Here is a 23930-nt window from a genome sequence, read left to right as displayed (position 1 = left end):
AGCACCCCAGAAGATGTTGTTGTGATTGTTGATAGCCCCATTCAAATGGACGTCTGCTTCATCACTGAACCACAAGGAGTTGATCCAATTTGGGTACCTTTCCATTCGGTCGCTGAACCAATCACACATTGTTACTCGTCTTGCCATGTCATTCAGTGTTAGTTTATGCCTTACAGATATGATGCAGTGGTAGAGCTTGCGTTCAGAAGTGGGAATGCGCCACACAGATGAGGCTGAGGTCGTCACTTGTCGGGAACGTCAACGGTGCGATTTCGTAGGACTTTCGATAGCAGAATCTCTCACGAGATCAATGTTCCGTTGGTCCTTGGTAACACTTGGTGGCGACCACTGTTGCCTTTGTTGTTTATTTTTCACGCTTCCATTGGCTTGGAAGTGCTCTGCTGAATTCTCCCATTGGAAGGTCCATTACATGTTTGAACATTGTAATACTGACAGTATCGTCGACGCACATGCACATAGGGTTTTGTCTCGAACCACAAAGTCATAATTTTCACTTTTTGTTCCACTGTGACCACCATAGTTGACGTAGGGCCCTACTGACTACTTGCTAGAAATGGCATACCACCACCACCACCATAATCTGTAAGAGAGAAGGGTATAGCATTAGAAAGGACAGAATTTCATGCTGCTCAAATAGTCCACTTATTTTCAAACACCCTGAACACCAACTTATTGGGTATGAGGGGAAGAAAGTGAAAAAGCTGATTCCACAAGTCAGGATGGTGCACATCGAGTCAGTCGTTATATAACATATTAAAGCGCGATGCTGCGCGCGCTAATGCTTACGCAAGGAGCAAGCGGACAACGCGGTTCATAAAAGAGTCTTTATTCAAAGCACTCAAACTGCAGCACTAAGCTGCTCAGGGCTGCGCGCCCCGTGTATATCGTGAGGCCACGCCTCTCTCCCTGGCGTGGCCCATCCCCACTTGGTGTGCGGGGTGATGTCACCACGTCAGTGCTTTCGTGTCCGCCACACACGCCCCCCCAGAATCCCCGCGCACCTGAAGGGTCAGTTTGCGGGGCAAACGGATGACCCAGCCGAAGCGCCCCCTGGCGACTGGCGGCGTCTGGGATGCAGGGATGCCATCTGGGATGCCTCCGGCTGCAGGACCGGGGGGCGGCGTGGCGGCGGGGCTGGGCGGTGCCGGGGGTCCGCCCGCAGGGGGGCGGCCCCGACACGGGGGTCGGGCCACTGGCGGTGGATGGTCCACGTCGAGGTGGGCCGGCTTGAGGCGGTCTACAGAAATGCGGTCAGGAGTACCGCCGATGTCCAGGGTGAAGTGCTTCGCCCCGGTCTCCAGCACGCGGAAAGGCCCGTCGTACAGGGGCCGCAGTGGTGTCCGGTGGGCATCGTGGCGGACGAAGACGTACTCCACCGTGCGAAGCTCCGGGGCGACGTGCGTCGGTGGGTGCCCGTGGCATGCCGTTGGCACCGGGGCGAACCTCTGGGCGGTCTCTTGCAGAGCGGAGCGCTGCTGTGCCGCGGACCATGGTGCCGTGGAGTCGGGGAGGAAATCGCCCGGCACCCGCAGCGGTTGCCCGAAGACAAACTCCGCCGCGGATGCGCGCAGGTCCTCCTTGGGCGCCGTCCGGAGGCCCAGCAGGACCCAGGGGAGCCTGTCGACCCAGCCGCCGTCGCGGAGGGTGGCCCGGAGCGCGGCCTTCAATGAGCGGTGAAATCGCTCACACAGGCCGTTAGCCTGGGGGTGGTAGGCCGTGGTTTGGCGCAGCCGGACCCCGAGCCCCTGCGCGACCGCCCCCAGAGCTCCGAGGTGAACTGGGGGCCGTGCTCGGACGAGATGTCTGAGGGGGCGCCGAACCGGGCGACCCAGGTGGCGATGAAAGCCTGCGCGACATCCGCTGCCGTCGTCGACGCCAAGGGCACGGCCTCCGGCCACCGGGTGGTGCGGTCCACCATGGTGAGGACGTAGGTGAAACCCCGCGAGGGGGGCAGAGGTCCCGCCAGGTCCACGTGGACGTGGTCAAACCGGCGTTCCGGCACCGTGAACGGGGCCAACGGGGCCTGGGTGTGCCGGTGCACCTTGGCACGCTGGCACGCGAGGCACGTCCTGGCCCAGCCGCGGACGGCCTTCCGGAGGCCATGCCAGACGAACTTGTCGGCGATCAACCTTTGGGAGGCCCTCACGCCCGGGTGGGACAGGCCGTGGATGGCGTCAAACACCTGGCGCTGCCAGCCCGCGGGCACGATGGGGCGAGGACGCCCGAGGGAGACGTCGCACAAGAGGGCCGCACCCGCGCCGTCGAACGGCACCTCGGTGACGCGGAGGCCCGTGACGGCGGTCCGCAAGGCCTGGACGTCGGGGTCAGCGGCCTGGTCCGCTGCCATCCGGGCATAGTCGATGCCGAGGTGGACTGCGTGGGCGACGGCCCGGGAAAGGCAATCCGCCACCGGGTTGTCCTTCCCCGCGACGTGCCGGATGTCCGTCGTGTACTCGGACACGGCCGAGAGGTGACGCTGCTGCCGGGCCGACCACGGCTCGGTGACCTTGCCCATCGCGAAGATCAGCGGCTTGTGGTCGACGAAGGCCGTGAACGCACGGCCCTCGAGCAGATGGCGGAAGTGCCTGACCGCCAAGTGAAGCCCGAGCAACTCGCGGTCGAAGGTACTGTAACGGCGTTCGGGCGGGCGAAGCTGCCGGCTAAAGAACGCCAGCGGTTGCCAAGCTCCACGCACCCATTGCTCGTGCACCGCGCCCACCGCGTAGTCCGAGGCGTCGGTGGTGAGGGCGATCGGTGTATCGGGCGCCGGGTGCGCGAGCATGGTGGCGTTAGCCAAGGCGAGCTTCGCGCCCGTGAACGCCGTGTCCATCTGCTCGGTCCAGGTAACGTCGCCTTTGCCCGGCTTACCTCGGAGAGCTTCGTGCAGGGGGCGCAGGAGCTGGGCGATACGGGGCAGGAACCGATGGTAAAAGTTCACCATGCCCAGGAACTCCTGCAGCCCTCTGATCGTGCGGGGGCGCGGAAACCCCTTCACCGCCTCCACCTTGGCCGGCAGGGGGACGGCTCTGTGCCTGGTGACACGGTGCCCCAGAAAATCGATTACGGCGGCGCCGAACCGGCACTTTGCGGGGTTCACAATCAGGCCATGCTGGCCCAGGCATTCGAAGAGCGTGCGGAGGTGGCGTAGGTGCTCTTCGCGGGACGCGCTGGCGACGAGGATATCGTCCAGGTAGACGTAGACAAAATCCAAGTCGCGCAGGACGCTGTCCATCAGTCGCTGGAACGCCTGAGCCGCATTCTTCAGACCGATGGGCATCCGCAGGAACTCGAAGAGTCCGAATGGCGTGATGACCGCCGTCTTCGGGATGTCCTCCGGCCTGACGGGGACCTGATGGTAGCCGCGTATGAGGTCCACCTTCGAGAAGAAGGACATGCCCGCCAAACGGGCGGAAAAGTCCTAAATGTGGGGGACGGGGTAGCGGTCGGGAGTGGTGGCGTCATTGAGACGGCGATAGTCCCCGCACGGTCACCATCCCCTGCCGGGCTTCGGCACGATGTGCAGCGGCGACGCCCAAGCGCTCTCTGAGCGCCGAATGATGCCGAGTCGCTCCAGGGTAGCGAACCCCGCTTTTGCCACCGCCAGCTTCGTCGGCTCGAGGCGGCGTGCCCGGGCGTAGACCGGTGGCCCGACGGTGGGGATGTGATGGGCCACCCTGTGCTTGATGGCCCCCGCCGAGAAGGTGGGCCGCGTGAGGGCCGGGAAGCCGGCGAGGAGTCGGGTGAATGCGTCCGCTGCCGGAAGCGTACAGATCAACGTGGCCGGAACCGAACCGTTCGGCAAGCCGCTTGGCAAGCCCCTCGTTGAGCTGCTCGACGAGCTGGGCAGCGCACAAGCGAGCGAGCTGAACGTCTCGGCCTGGACAAGACGTCTGCGCTTTACGTCGACCAGGAGCCCATTAGCGCACAGGAAGTCCGCGCCAAGTAGTGCCATGGGCACGTCGGCGGTGACGAACGTCCATCGGAAAACCTGCCCTCCGAACCGCAGAGAGAGGCAGCGTTTTCCGTACGTACGGATGGGCGTCCCGTTCGCGGCAAGCAGCGCGGGGCCCCCGCCCGCGGCGTGCTTGTCTGACGTACCGGCAGGAACGACACACACCTGCGCTCCCGTGTCGCACAGGTAACGGCACCCGGATAAGGTGTCCGTTATGAACAGCAGGCTGCTCGAACAGCCGGCGCTCATCGCCACTATTGAGCGCCGGCCCGGGCGTTTCCCGACCTGTTGAAGGAGCATGGCGGTTGACATTGCCGAGCCTCGTGGCCAAACTTGGCGTGGAACCAGCACCAGGTGGTGGAGCTGGAGGAGTGTGGCTGGCTCCGCCAGGCCGGTGGAGTTGGCGGTTTTCCCCGCGGTGGCGGTTTTCGCCGCGGCGGTGGGCGGGGTGTGGCGGCGGTCACGAGGGGCGTATCAGCATGCTGCGTATGCTGTGTAAGCTGATGCTGTGGATCAGCATCATCAGCAGCATCAGCAGCATCAGCAGCATCAGCCTCGAGGTCCGTGACGGCCGCACCGACTCTCGCCCGCGTATCCGAAGCCACGAAGTACCTGTCCGCCTCGGCTGCCAATGCTCGGGGTTCCGTTAGCCCGGTCCCGGCCAACGCGAGGCGAACCTGCGCTGGAAGTTGGCGACGGAAAAGTGCCCGGAATAGAGAACCGGGGGCTTCGTCGCCCAACAGTGACAGCATATGGTCCATTCGGACCGACGGGCGCGTGTCGCCGAGCTCGGGGAGATCCAGGAGGCGGTCGGCCCGTGCGTCGTCCGTGAGGCCGAACGTGGCTAGGAGTAGCCGCTTGAGTGCCTCGTACTTGTGGCCGTCCGGTGGGTGGCGAAGGACGGACACAACTCGAGCAGCCGTGCCGGGCCCGAGGGAGGCGACGACGTGGCAGTAGCGCGTGTCGTCGCCTGTGAGGCGCCGAAGCTGAAATTGGGCTTCGGCTTGAACGAACCAGACTTCGGCCTGGGCCTCCCAAAATTCGGGAAGTTTAATCGTCATTGCCTTGTCGTTTGCCATTGCAATGGCATCGTGTTCGGAAGGATCGCTACGGCAGATCCAACGTCGAGGTCACCATATAAAGCGCGATGCTGCGCGCGCTAATGCTTACGCAAGGAGCAAGCGGACAACGCGGTTCATAAAAGAGTCTTTATTCAAAGCACTCAAACTGCAGCACTAAGCTGCTCAGGGCTGCGCGCCCCGTGTATATCGTGAGGCCACGCCTCTCTCCCTGGCGTGGCCCATCCCCACTTGGTGTGCGGGGTGATGTCACCACGTCAGTGCTTTCGTGTCCGCCACAATATAATGTTAAAATGGACACTGGGACTGATTTAAAGCATAGATATCGTACTCTTTAGGACATACGAAAGGTGTATGCTGCATGTGTGAGAAGTGTTATGATTTATGGGAGCGAGACATGGGTAATGAACGTAGAGCAGCAACGAAGGCTGGAAAGGGTGGAAATACGAATGGTTCGGTGGATGTGCGGAGTGTCGTTGAGAGAGAGGAAGACAAATGATGAATTGCGAAAGATGATGGGAATAGAGCCTGTGATTGATGCTGTGAAAAGGAACAGGTTGAGATGGTTTGGTCATGTGTTGAGGAAGGATGAAAGTGACTGGTTGAGAAGAGTGATGGAAATGAATGTAGAAGGAAGTAGAGGATGGGGAAGACCGAGAAAGACTTGGCTAAAGGTGGTGGAAGAAGAAATGCGGGCAAGGGGGTTAAGAAGGGGAGATGCAGAAAATAGGGCAAAATGGAGAAGATTGTCATGGGGACCGCAAGGCTAACCCCCGCTCTGGCAGAGAAAATGGCCTTAAAATGCCTGTTGTTGTTGTTGTTGTTGTTTATCATACTCTTTTGTCACAGTGTTGTTCTGAGAGGATGGATCTGTCACCTTTTGAGCTGTCTAGTCTGGGTTTGATTAACGACCCGATTATAAACTGCCACTCTGGTGTTTCACAGGTAACGCGTTGCATCACGAAGTGTGCCGTCCCTCGGATGGACGTCAAGATGGATGTCTGGTCTTCTGGCATTCGCTGGTGGATGTTGAAGATCTCAGGATGTCTTTCATTAAGAGTAGGTGAATCATTGTATAGATAGAGGAATCTTAATGTATAGAAAGTTTGTTACATACGTATGGATTAAACCATGGAAACAAAATACGACAAAACGGTGTGCAGTCGACACTTAAACATCAGTGACTGGATGGATGTGTCAGACTGACCTCCTGCCGTGCAAACTCTTCCACGTCCACTTGTTCCAGCTCTTCCGAGTCGCTGTCAGACAGTCGAACAGACTCCATGATGCGCCGAAACATGGCACGGAGTCTGAACCCACGCCAGGACGCCTGTAAAAGGGGAGTTCACAGATAGCATGGACGAGGGGGATCTCCATTTTGTATATGGGCCTACCAAAGTAAAAACCATTGGGAAACACCTCATATCGTCACATATTGTCATTCATTGGCTCATGAGGAAGAGTCGGATCCAGTGTATGTGTGTGTGTATCGTTACATATTGTATCGTTACAATATGTAACGATAATATTATTATTATTATCGATAACGATAATATTACACACTAATATTGTTCATGAGATCTTTATGTAAATACAGTACAATATAATGATTAAATATTTATTTATTTATAATATTTATTTATAATGATCCCTGGTGTTGGGCTAGCGGCTAGGGTGCCGGCTTAGGATACCTAGGATCCTGGGTTCGAATCTCGGTCGATCGCCGAATTAATGCCAGGGGGGTTGACTCAGCCTGTCATCCTTCCGAGGTCGGCTAATTGAGTACCAGTTCACTGGTAATTCCCTGTTTGTCGTTGAAGGCGGCAAAAAGGGTTGGCATCAGGAAGGGCATCCGGCCGTAAAACATTGCTTCAAAAAGGGGACTGAAAAACAACTACCACGGTCCCCGAAAAGGCCAACCCCCGCTTTGCGGGGAAAAATGGCCTCTAAACGGTGGTTTTATAATGATTAAATATACTACAAATCAATGTTGCGAGGAATCAGTGGTTGCTAGGATGCAAAAAACCGTTATAAATGACAGTTTGAACATACATTCGAAGTAGTTTGATCGATAGGTAGGTTGTGTGGTCGTGCTGGTTGGTAGCTGTGGTATATTTAACGGAAGATGTGAATGATTTAATGATATTGTAGCGGTTCCCGCTGAATGTACACAATCGCCTTGCACCTGCCAGGACGCGGCCAGGGCGCGATCGCATGCCGGGCTCGTCCGGACGGGCCCAGACGCGCCTCTCCTGGGCATGCCCGAACCTCCCGGGCACGCCCGGTCTCGTCTTTCCCGGGCATGCCCGCTCTCGCCTTTCCAGGGCTCGCCCAGAGCGCCCGGGCACGCCCAGCCTCGACTTGCCAGGCCGCGTCCAGGACGCCCGGGCATGTCCAGACTCGCCTTTCCAGGACTCGCCCTTGACACCCGGGCATGCCCGGTCTCGGTTTTCCCGGGCAAACGCCCCGGCATAAATGTGTATATATATTGCTGCCCGATAAACGGGCATGTCAGAATACCTGAGCTGTTTTGTTTCAATAAAGCAACTCGGACGAATTCCGTCTTTGGTCGCGTCAATTCTTTCGACTCGCGTTGGAGCGCAGCTCCTTCACTGGTGACCGACCGACATGGACACGGCAGTGACTCTTAAACTGCCTACCTTCTGGGAGGCTCACGCGGCTGTTTGGTTCGCCCAGGCGGACTCCCAGTTCGCCCTGCGAGGCATCACCGCGGACGACACCCGCTTCCACCACGTCGTGGCAGCGCTCGGTTCCGCCACCGCGGCCCGCGCCCTGAGCCTCCTCGAGCACCCGCCGGCTGCTGACAAGTATGACGCGCTGAAGACGCTCCTCCTCGACGCTTTCGCCCTCTCACCGGCGGCACGCGCACGGCGCCTGCTCGACCTGCCCGAGCTCGGCGACACGCGCCCGTCTGAGCGCATGGACTATATGCTCTCGTTGCTCGGTGAGCACTCTCCGGATTTTCTGTTCCGCGAGCTGTTCCTTCGCCAGCTGCCTCACCCGGTACGCCTCGCCCTGGCTGGCACGTCGATCACCGATCCCCGCGCCCTCGCCAGGGAAGCCGATAAGATCTCCTCGGCGGGCCAACACATCGGCATGGCTACCTGGAGCCTGCCGCCGTCCGAGGCGACGCCCGAGCACCCTGCGCGGTTGGAGGCCGAACTGCCGGTGCAACTGGCGGCTGCCACGCCGCGCCGACCGCTTCCGACACGACGGCCGGGGCCTCCACCTGACCAGGCGTGGTGTTATTACCACGCCAGGTTCGGACACAAGGCTCGGACGTGCCGACCCCCATGCACTTTCGGCAAGTCGGGAAACGGCCGGGCCGGCGTTCATTCCCAGCCGTGAGCGCCGGCCACTCGGGCAACTTGCTTTATATTCGGGACAAAGCGTCCGGGCGGCGTTTCCTTTGTGACACCGGCGCCCAAATGAGCATCATACCCGCCTCCGAGCAGGACAGGCGGGACGCCGTTTGCGGCCCCTCTTTGGTCGCTGCTAATGGCTCGGCCATACGCACTTTCGGCCCGCGCGACGTCACCCTCTGCTTCGGCAGCCAGCGCTTTCAGTGGACCTTTGTGACCGCCTGCGTCCCCATGGCTTTGCTGGGCGCCGACTTCCTCTGCGCGCATGGGCTGCTGGTCGACGTCAAACGACGTCGCCTTGTCAACGCCGAGACCTTCAGCTCCCTGGCGTGCACGATGAGCAGCTCCGCGCTGATCGAACTGGCGTGCGCCCTCCCGATGGCGAACGAGTTCGCTCGCCTGCTCGCGGAATTCCCGGCCCTCACACGGCCGACGTTTTCGGCCGTCGCAGTGCGGCATGGGATCGAGCACCACATACCCACTACGGGCCCGCCGGTCTACGCCAGGGCCCGCCGCCTCGACCCGGCCAAGCTCGACGTGGCAAAGGCCGAGTTCGACGCATTGGAGCACCTCGGCATCGTGCGGCGCTCCAATAGCGCGTGGGCCTCACCACTGCACATCGTGCCAAAGCCGGGGGGCGGATGACGCCCGTGTGGCGACTACCGCCGCCTCAACGACGCTACCACCCCCGACAGGTACCCGATCCCGCACATCCAGGACTTTTCCGCCCGTTTGGCGGGACGGGTCATATTTTCCAAAATTGACCTGATACGGGGATACCACCAGGTACCTGTCTGGGCGGCCGACGTCCCGAAGACGGCCGTCATCACGCCGTTCGGCCTGTTCGAATTTTTGAGGATGCCGTTTGGCCTCAAGAACGCGGCCCAGGCGTGCCAGCGCTTCATGGATGGCATGCTGCGCGACCTGCCATTTCTTTTCGTCTATCTGGACGACATCCTCGTCGCCAGCACGCCCCGCGCCGAGCACCTCCTCCACCTCCGAACACTGTTCAGTCGCCTCAGCGAGCACGGCTTAATTGTCAACCCGGCCAAATGCCACTTCGGCACAACGACCGTTGACTTTTTGGGCCACCGCATCACCAAGACCGGGGCCGTGCCTCTGCCGACCAAGGTCGAGGCCACCACCACGTTCCCGCATCCCCGTTCCATCAAGGCCCTACAAGAGTTCCTCGGCATGGTGAATTTTTATCACCGATTCGTGCCCCGCGCTGCTCAGCTCATGCGGCTCCTTTACGAGGCCCTCTGGGGCAATCCGGCCAAGCATGACATTGTTTGGTCCGCGGCCATGGACGTGGCCTTCGCGAGCGCAAAACGGGCCCTCGCCGACGCAACGCTGCTGGCTCACCCGGTGCTCAACGCGCCCATCGCCCTCACTACGGACGCCTCCAACTACGCGGTGGGCGCCGTCCATGAACAATGGGTGGACGGGGTTTGGCAGCCACTCGCTTTTTTCAGCCGGCAACTCCGGCCGAACGAGTTAAAATACAGCATGTTCGACCGCGAGCTGCTCGGTCTATTCCTGGCCGTTCGCCATTTCCGACACCTCCTGGAGGGCCGCCCATTCACGGCTTTCGTCGACCACAAGCCGTTGGTCTACGCAATGGCCAAAGTCACGGAGCTGTGGTCGGCCCGCCAGCAGCGCCACCTCTCCGCCGTGTCGGAATTCACCACGGACATCCGGCACGTCGCCGGCAAAGACAACGCCGTGGCCGACTGTCTTTCTCGGGCCAGCGCGAACGCGGTCCACCTCGGCGTGGACTTCGCGCTCATGGCGGCCGACCAGACCACCGACACCTCGGTGCAGGCCCTCCGGGCGGCGGACACGGACCTCCGGCTGGCCGACATCCCCTTCGCGGGCACCGTCCTGCTCTGCGACGTCTCCCAGGGCCAGCCTCACCCCATCGTGCCCGTTTCCTGGCAGCGCCGCATCTTCGCCTCCATCCACGGCCTTTCTCACCCGGGCCGGAAAGCTTCTCAGAAGCTGGTGTCGGCGCGTTTCGTCTGGCACGGCCTTCGACGGAACGTCCGCGACTGGGCCAACGCCTGCACGGCCTGCCAGCGGGCCAAGGTCCACCGCCACACCCAGGCCCCGCTAGCACCTTTCACCGTGCCTGCACGGCGTTTCGACCACGTCCACGTGGACCTGGTGGGTCCCCTGCCCCCATCGCGGGGGTTCACCCACCTGCTCACCATGGTGGACAGGACCACCAGGTGGCCGGAGGCCGTGCCCCTCACCTCCACCACCACCGCCGACGTGGTGCAGGCGTTCATCGCCACCGGGTCGCGCGCTTCGGCGCACCGGCGGACATCTCGTCCGACCGCGGCCCACAGTTCACGTCCGAACTTTGGGGCACGGTCGCCCGCTCGTTGGGGGTCACGCTGCACCGCACCACGGCCTACCACCCCCAAGCCAACGGGTTGTGCGAGCGGTTTCACCGCTCCATGAAGGCCGCACTCATGGCCGGCCTTCAGGACGACGGTTGGACCGACCGGCTGCCGTGGGTCCTTTTGGGCCTCCGCACGGCCCCCAACGAGGACCTCCGGGCATCCGCCGCCGAGCTCGTCTACGGCCAACCGCTCCACGTCCCGGGCGAGTTCATGCCCGACGCTACCAGTCCCTGGTCCGCTGCACACCAGCGCTCGGACCTCCAGGAGGCCGCCCGACGATTTGCCCCCGTGCCAACGTCCCGCCACGGTAGCCCCCAGTCCTACGTCCCCCCGGCGCTTCGCACAGTGGAGTACGTCTTTGTGCGTCATGACGCGCACCGGGGGCCACTCCGGCCGCCATACGACGGGCCCTTCCGGGTCCTGCGACGGGGCGACAAGTCCTTCGTCGTCGACGTCGGCGGCCGGTCGGACCGGATCTCTGTGGACCGCCTCAAACCGGCGCACGTGGACGTCGACCGACCACCACGGTTGGCCCTTCCTCCGCGGCGAGGCCGCCCCACGTCCACAGTTCCCCCCGCTCGACCACCCACCACCAGATCGGACCCCCCCCCCCCCCCCACGACCCTCCAGGGGTCGCTTCGGCCGGGTCATCCGGACCCCCCTTAAATTGACCCTGCCGGTGCAGGTCGATTCTGGAGGGGCATGTGTAGCGGTTCCCGCTGAATGTACACAATCGCCTTGCACCTGCCAGGACGCGGCCAGGGCGCGATCGCCATGCCGGGCTCGTCCGGACGGGCCCAGACGCGCCTCTCCTGGGCATGCCCGGAATCGCTGTTCCCGGGCACGCCCGTACCTCCCGGGCACGCCCGGTCTCGTCTTTCCCGGGCATGCCCGCTCTCGCCTTTCCAGGGCTCGCCCAGAGCGCCCGGGCATGCCCAGCCTCGACTTGCCAGGCCGCGTCCAGGACGCCCGGGCATGTCCAGACTCGCCTTTCCAGGGCTCGCCCAGAGCGTCCGGGCATGCCCGCTCTCGCCTTTCCAGGGCTCGCCCAGCCTCGACTTGCCATGCCGCGTCCAGGACGCCCGGGCATGTCCAGACTCGCCTTTCCAGGACTCGCCCTTGACACCCGGGCATGCCCGGTCTCGGTTTTCCCGGGCAAACGCCCCGGCATAAATGTGTATATATATATTGCTGCCCGATAAACGGGCTTGTCAGAATACCTGAGCTGTTTTGTTTCAATAAAGCAACTCGGACGAATTCCGTCTTTGGTCGCGTCAATTCTTTCGACTCGCGTTGGAGCGCAGCTCCTTCAATATCATATTATCGAGTGTGTAAGGAAAGTTATAAATATATAATAATACATTAAATCCTATTGCGAGTAAAGTTGGAATAAGTGATGTTGCATTGATGGGTTGACTGACTGCCTGGACGCAACTGAGGTTGTGGATCTACTGATGTACCATCTACTGATGTGGATCCATGATCGAGGTTGTGGATCCGCTGTTTAGAGAGCTCCTGGGCTGAAAGGATTGAGACCTCGAGGAGAACGGTGCCCAGCTGATGATCCATGCAGTCGGGAAACAAGTCAATTGCTTACGGGTTAACGTTCTTGCTTTAGGAGTTTAGGTGGAGAAATTATGTTTGAGGTTTACAATTTAAATAAAGTTGAACATGGCATGTTGTGAAATTAACATCATTTCCAGAAATCCTTTAAATTATTTATATTTAAGTTTAGGAACAACCGATACTGTACAATTAATTGTGTGTGTGTGTGTGTGTGTGTGTGTGTGTGTGTGTGTGTGTGTGTGTACGTATGTATGTAGATTGTGTGTGTGAGTGTGTGTATGTGGAGTGTATGTAGAGTGTGTGTTTGTGTGTGTCGTTGACTGTTATCTCCATATACGCGTTTCAGAAGATGGAATTGAGCCCTCCAATGTCTCAAAGTATCCATCTTCATGTGTGCATGCATGTGTGTGTGTGTGTGTGTGTGTGTGTGTGTGCGTGTGTGTGTGTGTGTGTGTGTGTGTGTGTGTGCAGGCAAGTTGCTATTGTTGGCTGCTATCTCTACACATGAGTGGGTTTCAGGAGGTGGTATGGAGACCTACCACATGTCAAAGTATCCACCTCCGCATGTGTGTGTGTGTGTGTGTGTGTGTGTGTGTGTGTGTGTGTGTGTGTGTGTGTGTGTGTGTGTGTGTGTGTGTATGTGGGTATACAGTACCATCAGAAAGTATTCACACCCCTTGACTTTTCCCATTTTGTTGTGTTAGCGCCCGCATTTTAAAATGGATTAAATCGAGTTGTTTTTTTTGTCGATGATCTCCATATAATACCCCTTGATGTCAAAGTGGGTTTATTTTTCAGAAATGTTTACAAAATAATTAAAACTTAAATATAGAAATATATATTTTAAATAAGTATTCAACCCCATAAGTAAGTACTTCGTAGAAGCGCCTTTGGCAGAAATTACACTTTTGCAGGTTAGATTTGCTCAGACTCTAAGTTGTATGGGGAACGTCGGTGAAGAGCAATCTTCAAGTGTTTCCACATATTCTCAATGGGATTCAAGTCTGGGCTTTGGCTGGGCCACTCAATGACTTTCACAATCTTGTTCTGAAGCCATTCCAGAGTTGCTTTGGCTATATGCTTGGGGTCATTGGCCTGTTGGAACGTAAGTCTTCGCCACAGTCAAAGGTCTTTTACAGTCTGAAGCAGGTTCTCCTCAAGGATGTATCTGTATTCGGCTCCATTCCTTGTTCCCTCTATCCTTATAAATCTCCCAGTCGCTGCTGCTGAAAAGCATCCCCATAACATGATGCTGCCACCACCATGCTTCATGGTCGGGATTGCATTCGTTTCAGTGATGAGCTGTGCTCGGTTTCCACCAGAAATGGCTTTGTATTCAGGCGAAATCGTTCAATTTTGATTTAATCAGACCACAGAATTTTTTGCCTCATGCTCCGAGTCTTTCACGTGCCTTTTCTTTTGCAAACTCCAGGCATGCTGTCATGTGCCTTTTTCTCAGAAGTGGCTTCCGTCGTCCTTCCGGCAAGTTCTCCCATCTCAGCCAAGGAACTCTGTATTTCTGTCAGAGTGGTCATTGGGTTCTTGGTCACCTCCCCCACTAAGGTGCTTCTTGCCCTGTTGCTCAGTTTGGTCGGACGGCCAGCTCTAGGAAGAGTCTCGTTCGATCCATATTCTTTCCGTTTCCTAATGATGGAGCTCACTTTGCTCTTGGGAACTTTCAACATTCTAGAAATTGATTTATACCCATCCTCAGATCTAGGCCTCCTCACAATTAGATCTCGGAGTTCTACGGACAGTTCCTTGGACTTCCTGGTGGAGTTTGTGCTCTCACATGCACTGTCAACTGTGGGACCTTATATAGAAAGGTGTGTTTCTTTCTAAATCATGTCCAAACAATTGAATTGGCCACAGGTGGACTCCAGTCAAGTTGTAGAGACATCTCAAGGATGATCAAAGGAAATTGGATGCACCTGAGCTCAATTTGGAGTGTCATAGTAAAGGAGTTAAATACTTATCGACTCAAGACATTTCAGCTTTTCATTTTAATTGATTTGTAAAAATTCCAAAAAAACGATTTCCACTTTTGACATTATGGGGTATTATGTGTTGATGAGCGTCTTTTGTGAAAAAAGTCAAAGGGTGTGAATACTTTCTGAAGGCACTGTATGTGTCATTGCTTGTTATCTCCAAACGCGGGTTTCAGAAGGTGGAACGGAGCCCTCTCAGGTCTTGACCTATCCACCTTCGTGAGTGTGTGTATGTGTATGAGTGTGTGCAGGTATATGCATGTGTGTGTGTGTATGTGTATGCATGCATGGTGTTTTTGCTTCCTATCCCCACATGTGGGTGGACCTAAGGAGATGGAACGGAGATCTACTGTCTCTAAGTATCCACCTCCGTTATATATATATATATATATATATATATATATATGTGTGTGTACATATGTGTGATGTGTGTGTGTGTGTGTGTGTGTGTGTGTGTGTGTGTGTGTGTGTGTGTGTGTGTGTGTGTGTGTGTGTGTGTGTGTGTGTGTGTGTGTGTGTGCGTGCGTATGCACACATGGGTACATGTTTGTGTGTCGAGTTTGTTTGTATGTGTGTATGTATCTATGTGTGATTACATCCTCAAATTCTTGTGAAACTTGATGTTCCGTTATCCAAGGGATCGATCTTCAGAACCTCATGGTAACACATTATGTGGTCTTTTTGTAGGCCCTCTAGCCCTCTGATCGTTATGGTAAATATAACTGTTATATGAGGTCTGTATAGTGGTCTATACCTCCACCGTACTCTTCTGCGAAATACCTATCGTGTGATCGCTCTGAAGCGCCAATCATGGTGTAGTCAACACTTGAAAGAGCCTTTGCAGACACTCAATCGTACACGATACCATAAGGGATGGTGCAGCCCAGTGTGGCACTCCACTCGCACCACACGTTATGAAAACCCGGCAGTTGCAGCACCTCGGCTAGGTTTCTGCTCAACCTCAGCGCACCCTGGCGTCCCAAACGTGGGGCGAGAGGGAGCGAGGGCGGGCAGGCCAGCTCGCTGGGGAGCAGCACGCAGAGTACAACGTACACTGCTCGCTGTTAACGGCGGGAAGGGGTCGGAGGGTCAATCAGGCTGCTGTTTTAGGCCTAGCAGAGGCACCATGAAAGCCATGTTTAGACTGCTCGCAGCGTTCCGTTCGCACTCACGACTCACAGGGAGCCTTTCTAACGGCTTCTTCTCCCAGGGCAATGCTCTCCCGCCTCGGCATAAACCAGAATTCCAACCTCGGGACTAAGCAATCCCCAAACCGGCCGGGTCTTCAATGCGGACTCTTGTGGTGGACGAAAGAGCGCAATGTTTGACACCACAATGTAACGCAGACGCAATCCGTACGTGGCCCCGGCTTGCCGGTTTATTACGCACGTTATTAACCCCGCAGAGAATGGGGTTCAAAAGATAGGCCGCACATCTTAAAACCGAAGGGTCCCCGGGGGCACACACTTGTGCGCGCAAACAATACGGCACATTGATATTGATGTGAGTGCGGGCACGGCGAGCCACGCGTGTACCGTGCGGAGGTACGGCCACGGGTATGGCCCCTCTCCATCAAAACAACTGCAAGTGTTTACAAACTAAACGTACCTGGATTAAGGTGGCTGCATCATGGTGATGACTTCTGTCAAGGCTCAACAACTTCTTCACTCCCTCATCCTCTTGCCTGCGTTGTTCTTCGCTTTCTTCCACCTGTGTTGTTTTGTACATCTCTGCACCACCACTCACACCGATGTCTTTCGTTATACTTTTTCTTTCTTCCCGTGTCCGTCGTTCATTTCGCTCAGTCTTTTCTTCTTCCTCCCTCGTCCGCAATGGCCTAACCGTTTGCGATTTGAACAATTCGACGCTTTTTGGCTTTTCTACACTATTCTGCCTTTTCTTATTTGGATGGTTTAGCTGAACCTTCCTTACTTCAACTTCATTCTTCTCGTTTAGCGATTCTTCAGGATCGGCCAATTGCTCGTGGCCCGTTCTGTCCTCACTTTTCTTCGTCACCTCATCGGTCCTCTTCAGCCCAGTTGGACTTTCTTCTTTTGGAGTTTTTTTCCAAGCTTCTATATTGTTTATTTTTAGCAGTTCTTTCCCATGTATTTCGTCATAATTTCTCTCTCCTTTCTGACCTTCTTCCATATCGTCCTGTTTCTCCCTTTTCTTTTGGTCCTTCAGTCGTTCCTCTTCAAACCTCATTTGCTTTTCTTCTATTCTCCTCAAGCTCTCAAGAAACCTTACGTTCTCTTCCTCAATTTTCTTTTGCTCTACTTCCAAACTCCTTTTCCACTCCAAAAAGGTTCTATCCTTTTCCTCGTCCGCCTCTTTTTCCACAATCCTTTGCTCTTCGAATGACTTGAACCCATCTTCTTTCTTCATGTTGTTTTCTCTGCCCTTCCTGAATTGTCCTTTTGCAGTATTTGTTGTTTCATCCTTGTGTTTTTGTTCATTTATCCTTTCATGAGGATTATTCCTTTTTTCGTCAAACACCTGTTTTTCTCCGTCAACTAATGATTTCTTCTCTTCAGTCTCGTTTCCCATTTTTTCAATCTTCCTTTCTTTGGGAAAATGTTCATCCTTAACCTTTTCTCGTTCCTCTTCCACCTTTACTTTCTTCCTTTCATGTTTTTTCCTTCTTTTTCCATTCCCTGTTTTTCTCTGCTCTTGTTGGAATACCTCTTCAGTTTTTGTTTGTTCCGTGTGATTTTTTAAAACTTCCATCCCACCCTGCTCATTGTTCGCTTCCCCTCGATCCATCACCTTGCCATCTTCAATGTTGCTCTTCATTTCATCCATTCTTCCATGCTCTCCATCCTGTCGAACTTCTTCATCAACAGTTTGCATTTTCTCTAACTTGTCTCCCTCAGTTCGCATTCCATCCAAAATGTTTGTTTCTTCATTTGTAGGTTCTTCATGAATCCCATCACTGTGTATGGTTTTCCCTTCTGCACTTTCTCCTGTATCAAAGTTGCCCTGTTCTTGTTTTCCGGAATGTACCGGATGTTCTTTGTATTCCTTCTTCGTTATCACATTCCCCATGTGAAAGGCCAAAGATGAACTTTCCTTTGGTTCCATTTCAAAGTCAGGTTCCTCTTTCAAGTCCTGACCTTTTAAATTATTATCTACTTCAGTGCTTTCAGTTTCTCTACTCTTTCTTTCCTCGCTCCGTTGCTCCCGGTACTCTTTTTGAACCTCCACTGAAGTCTGCTCACATCCTTCTCGTTGTCTCCTTGCAAAATGTTCCATCTTTAATGCTGTTCCTTCGTTTATAGATACCCTTTCCCCTTCTTCTTTGTGCCACTGCGAAGAACTGCCATTTCTACATTGCTGAACCCAATGTAACTCGACATTTATCCCACAACGTTCTCCAAACTCATCTTGTGTTACTACTTCCTCGTTCTCAGTTACATCTTGTAATTGTTCTATTGAAGTCCTGATAGTTTTCTTATTTTCTCCATCTTCAGCGATACTTTTCTGCTCTCCAAGTCCTGTCTCATTCCGATAACAGCTGTTCTTTTCCGTCTTATTCTCGAATTCTTTGCCTTCACTTCCATTTGGGCCAAGATCCTCTCTGTTATTTTGTGATTCGCATCTCTTTGTTGCCAGTTGTTCCTCCGTTTGTGTGATAGCCGTCCATTCTTCCTGCTCAATCCTGCACTGTTGCCAGTTCCGCCACGTAGCCTGGATGCAAAGTGCAGCAATTTGCTGCCTGGCTGCTGCACCGTTCTCCACCTTTTTCCACTCTTCCTGCTGTCTCCTCTGCTCTTCCTTCATCTCTTCACAAACGCCATCAAGCTCGACCTGCACGAAGAGCATGATCTACTGTTATATGAACATCTTATAAAAAGTCATATGATACTGAAGTACATCCTCTATTTCAATATCCACCATAAAGGTAACTGTGGGTTCATAATTAGGATTCGAGACAGAATCTTGTATGTATCAGAGAGGCAGGTGTAAGTCAGGAAACGAGAGTAGGCTACAATGTCATGTACCTGACGCTCCTTCATCTGGACCCACAAAGCCTCCACGTATGAATTCAAGTGCATTTCCATCTCCACCTGTTGACGGAGCCGCATGAGAGTATAACAAGGGTTAGTCACGATATAAACGAAGACCACAAGAGGGCGTCAATCACACAGGTGTGCTTATAGCGGGGGACTATTGGCTCTGCACAAACTGGATTCACAAATTTTCAAAGAATTTCAGCATTCCTTATAGTTAGAAATGTGATCGAGGTCTCTTGAGGAATTTTTCTATCAGATCTCTTTATACGCCATTGGAAATTCTGTTAGGGTTGCTATCATCCGTAGTTGCTGCACCATAAAGTAGGGCCTCCAATGTCATTAGTTAGGATAGGTCAAGCTACTAAGTCGTCTGTTCCTTTTGAAGCACTAACTTGTGGGTCTTAAGAAAGATCCCACAGTATATTTCAACCGAGAGTAGGCCATTGTATGCCAGCGTCGAGGCCAAATTGCGAACCTTTGCCTCCTGGCGGGCAGCATAGTCTGTCACATAACAGTCTTTCTGTTCTATCAGGATATATACCGAGTGATACCGAGAGAGTGGTTCAGTCCTGCAGGCTTAAACAAATCCTAATCAGCCATGAGTGGACCCTGGTCCTGGAAAGGTGGTCACTCATCCTTGTGCCGAACAAAAAGTAGTGTCGTCATCCCATTCGCTGAGAATACTGATCCTGATCTGAGAATCAATATGGATTAATTAAATAAAATGTCATTGGGTTAACAGAAAAACGTATCTTACAAAAACAAATAAAGCATTGGGGCCAACTATCTATTACGTATATAACTGGGGCAAAGAGGGCTCTATATTGAGAGAATTAATATTGAGAGAAAGAAGAGAAGGAAGGATGATAGGAGAGAGAAAGGATGGAAGTGTTGGAGGAGCGGGGAGAGGAGGGAAGTTTTTTTTTTTTGTATACATGGTCGAGGCTCATGGAAGAGCGAGAGCAGAATGGAAGGGAACAAGATGGAAAGGGGGAAACACCAACAATAGAAGAGAGTGACATTAAAGGGGCAGAGGACACATGGGGGTGAACAAGCTGCACACAAGCTGAATGCAACATAAGAAGAAAAGGACGTGGAAGGTGGGGATGAAACAGAAAAGGAACAAAACAATCGAAAACGGGCAAATGGAAAGAGGAGAGGGGGAGCAGGGAAATCACAATAACGTGGAAAAAGGGACAATAAGAGGGCGTAGCTTGAGAATGGGATCATTTGGGGGTAGACGAGATCAGTCACGACTATGGATGCGTGTTGAACAGCTGTCTTGAAGCCCGATAGGGAAGAATGGGACTGAACAGACTGGGGAAGTTGGTTCAGCAGGTGAGAGAAAAGAGGAACAAGTGAGTGCAGGTGAGCAGCGAGTCTGGATTTCTGAGGTTTAAAAAGAAGAGGGTTACTGCAGGGGTGATGGACCACGCATTTAGGTGAGGCAGGTTTGGAAAAAACTGTTTTTTTTAACTTGGAAGAGAACATGAGTAAAGGGAAGAGAATGGCGTGTAGAGGGAGTATGTAGAGAGTGAGGGGAAGAGAGTGGCATGTAGAGGGAGTATGTAGAGTGTGAGGGGAAGAGAGCGGCATGTAGAGAGAGTATGTAGAGTGTGAGGGGAAGAGAGCGGCATGTAGAGAGAGTATGTAGAGTGTGAGGGGAAGAGAGCGGCATGTAGAGAGAGTATGTAGAGTGTGAGGGGAAGAGAGCGGCATGTAGAGGGAGTATGTAGAGAGTGAGGGGAAGAGAGTGGCATGTAGAGGGAGTATGTAGAGTGTGAGGGGAAGAGAGCGGCATGTAGAGAGAGTATGTAGAGTGTGAGGGGAAGAGAGCGGCATGTAGAGGGAGTATGTAGAGTGTGAGGGGAAGAGAGCGGCATGTAGAGAGAGTATGTAGAGTGTGAGGGGAAGAGAGCGGCATGTAGAGGGAGTATGTAGAGAGTGAGGGGAAGAGAGTGGCATGTAGAGGGAGTATGTAGAGTGTGAGGGGAAGAGAGCGGCATGTAGAGAGAGTATGTAGAGTGTGAGGGGAAGAGAGCGGCATGTAGAGGGAGTATGTAGAGTGTGAGGGGAAGAGAGCGGCATGTAGAGAGAGCATGTAGAGAGTGAGGGGAAGAGAGTGGCATGTAGAGAGAGCATGTAGAGAGTGAGGGGAAGAGAGCGGCATGTAGAGGGAGTATGTAGAGTGTGAGGGGAAGAGAGCGGCATGTAGAGAGAGCATGTAGAGAGTGAGGGGAAGAGAGCGGCATGTAGAGAGAGCATGTAGAGAGTGAGGGGAAGAGAGTGGCATGTAGAGGGAGTATGTAGAGTGTGAGGGGAAGAGAGCGGCATGTAGAGAGAGTATGTAGAGTGTGAGGGGAAGAGAGCGGCATGTAGAGGGAGTATGTAGAGTGTGAGGGGAAGAGAGCGGCATGTAGAGAGAGTATGTAGAGTGTGAGGGGAAGAGAGCGGCATGTAGAGAGAGTATGTAGAGTGTGAGGGGAAGAGAGCGGCATGTAGAGAGAGCATGTAGAGAGTGAGGGGAAGAGAGTGGCATGTAGAGGGAGTATGTAGAGTGTGAGGGGAAGAGAGCGGCATGTAGAGGGAGTATGTAGAGTGTGAGGGGAAGAGAGCGGCATGTAGAGGGAGTATGTAGGGTGTGAGGGGAAGAGAGTGGCATGTAGAGAGAGTATGTAGAGAGTGAGGGGAAGAGAGTGGCGTGTAGAGGGAGCATGTAGAGTGTGAGGGGAAGAGGGTGGCATGTAGAGAGAGGATGTAGAGAGTGAGGGGAAGAGAGTGGCGTGTAGAGGGAGCATGTAGAGTGTGAGGGGAAGAGGGTGGCATGTAGAGAGAGGATGTAGAGAGTGAGGGGAAGAGAGTGGCGTGTAGAGGGAGCATGTAGAGTGTGAGGGGAAGAGAGTGGCATGTAGAGAGAGGATGTAGAGAGTGAGGGGAAGAGAGTGGCGTGTAGAGGGAGCATGTAGAGTGTGAGGGGAAGAGGGTGGCATGTAGAGAGAGGATGTAGAGAGTGAGGGGAAGAGAGTGGCGTGTAGAGGGAGTATGTAGGGTGTGAGGGGAAGAGAGCGGCATGTAGAGAGAGTATGTAGAGAGTGAGGGGAAGAGAGTGGCGTGTAGAGGGAGCATGTAGAGTGTGAGGGGAAGAGGGTGGCATGTAGAGAGAGGATGTAGAGAGTGAGGGGAAGAGAGTGGCGTGTAGAGGGAGCATGTAGAGTGTGAGGGGAAGAGAGTGGCATGTAGAGAGAGGATGTAGAGAGTGAGGGGAAGAGAGTGGCGTGTAGAGGGAGCATGTAGAGTGTGAGGGGAAGAGGGTGGCATGTAGAGAGAGGATGTAGAGAGTGAGGGGAAGAGAGTGGCGTGTAGAGGGAGTATGTAGGGTGTGAGGGGAAGAGAGCGGCATGTAGAGAGAGTATGTAGGGTGTGAGGGGAAGAGAGCAGCATGTAGAGAGAGTATGTAGAGAGTGAGGGGAAGAGAGTGGCGTGTAGAGGGAGCATGTAGAGTGTGAGGGGAAGAGGGTGGCATGTAGAGAGAGGATGTAGAGTGTGAGGGGAAGAGAGTGGCATGTCGAGAGAGCATGTAGAGTGTGAGGGGAAGAGGGTGGCATGTAGAGGGAGTATGTAGAGTGTGAGGGGAAGAGGGTGGCATGTAGAGAGAGGATGTAGAGTGTGAGGGGTAGAGAGTGGCATGTCGAGAGAGCATGTAGAGAGTGAGGGGAAGAGAGTGGCGTGTAGAGGGAGCATGTAGAGTGTGAGGGGAAGAGAGCGGCATGTACAGGGAGTATGTAGAGTGTGAGGGGAAGAGAGCGGCATGTAGAGGGAGTATGTAGAGAGTGAGGGGAAGAGAGTGGCATGTACAGGGAGTATGTAGAGTGTGAAGGGAAGAGAGCGGCATGTAGAGGGAGTATGTAGAGAGTGAGGGGAAGAGAGTGGCGTGTAGAGGGAGTATGTAGAGTGTGAGGGGAAGAGAGTGGCATGTCGGGAGAGCATGTAGAGTGTGAGGGGAAGAGAGCGGCATGTAGAGAGAGTATGTAGAGTGTGAGGGGAAGAGAGCGGCATGTAGAGGGAGTATGTAGAGAGTGAGGGGAAGAGAGTGGCGTGTAGAGGGAGTATGTAGAGTGTGAGGGGAAGAGAGTGGCATGTCGAGAGAGCATGTAGAGTGTGAGGGGAAGAGAGCGGCATGTAGAGAGAGTATGTAGAGTGTGAGGGGAAGAGAGCGGCATGTAGAGGGAGTATGTATGGTGTGAGGGGAAGAGAGCGGCATGTAGAGAGAGTATGCAGAGAGTGAGGGGAAGAGAGCGGCATGTAGAGAGAGTATGTAGGGTGTGAGGGGAAGAGAGCGGCATGTAGAGAGAGTATGTAGGGTGTGAGGGGAAGAGAGCAGCATGTAGAGAGAGTATGTAGAGTGTGAGGGGAAGAGAGTGGCATGTAGAGAGAGTATGTAGAGTGTGAGGGGAAGAGAGTGGCATGTCGAGAGAGCATGTAGAGTGTGATGGGAAGAGAGCGGCATGTCGAGAGAGCATGCAGAGTGTGAGGGGAAGAGAGCGGCATGTAGAGAGAGTATGTAGAGTGTGAGGGGAAGAGAGCGGCATGTAGAGGGAGTATGTATGGTGTGAGGGGAAGAGAGCGGCATGTAGAGAGAGTATGTAGAGTGTGAGGGGAAGAGAGCGGCATGTAGAAAGAGCATGTAGAGTGTGAGGGGAAGAGAGCGGCATGTAGAGGGAGTATGTAGAGTGTGAGTGAAAGAGAGCGGCATGTAGAGGGAGTATGTATGGTGTGAGGGGAAGAGAGCGGCATGTAGAGAGAGTATGCAGAGAGTGAGGGGAAGAGAGCGGCATGTAGAAAGAGCATGTAGAGTGTGAGGGGAAGAGAGCGGCATGTAGAAAGAGCATGTAGAGTGTGAGGGGAAGAGAGCGGCATGTAGAGAGAGCATGTAGAGTGTGAGGGGAAGAGAGCGGCATGTAGAAAGAGCATGTAGAGTGTGAGGGGAAGAGAGCGGCATGTAGAAAGAGCATGTAGAGTGTGAGGGGAAGAGAGCGGCATGTAGAAAGAGCATGTAGAGTGTGAGGGGAAGAGAGCGGCATGTAGAGAGAGTATGTAGGGTGTGAGGGGAAGAGAGCGGCATGTAGAGTGAGTATGTAGAGTGTGAGGGGAAGAGAGCGGCATGTAGAAAGAGCATGTAGAGTGTGAGGGGAAGAGAGCGGCATGTAGAGAGAGCATGTAGAGTGTGAGGGGAAGAGAGCGGCATGTAGAAAGAGCATGTAGAGTGTGAGGGGAAGAGAGCGGCATGTAGAAAGAGCATGTAGAGTGTGAGGGGAAGAGAGCGGCATGTAGAGGGAGTATGTAGAGTGTGAGTGAAAGAGAGTGGCATGTAGAGGGAGTATGTAGAGTGTGAGGGGAAGAGAGCGGCATGTAGAGAGAGCATGCAGAGTGTGAGGGGAAGAGAGCGGCATGTAGAAAGAGCATGTAGAGTGTGAGGGGAAGAGAGCGGCATGTAGAGGGAGTATGTAGAGTGTGAGT

General features: G+C 54.4%; 1 long non-coding RNA gene across 2 annotated transcripts in view; it reads left to right on the top strand.

The window, feature by feature from the left end:
- LOC137418276 (uncharacterized) overlaps window positions 1-23930 on the top strand; it is a 69712-nt gene that overhangs the window by 25538 nt on the left and 20244 nt on the right. The window contains exons 2-3 of one of the 2 annotated variants that reach the window (XR_010982598.2): window positions 5998-6115; window positions 7245-7528. This is a non-coding gene — a long non-coding RNA (uncharacterized LOC137418276). Of the gene's footprint in view, window positions 1-5997; window positions 6116-7244; window positions 7529-23930 lie in introns of those variants that run through there. The other variant, XR_010982599.2, reaches the window with a different exon arrangement.

The sequence above is a fragment of the Myxine glutinosa genome, chromosome 1 (genome assembly GCF_964187855.1).
Source record: "Myxine glutinosa chromosome 1, kmMyxGlut1.1, whole genome shotgun sequence".
Taxonomy (NCBI): Eukaryota; Metazoa; Chordata; class Myxini; order Myxiniformes; family Myxinidae; genus Myxine; species Myxine glutinosa.
Note: the sequence above shows the minus strand (reverse complement) of the source record. Positions and strands in the feature narration are given on the sequence as shown.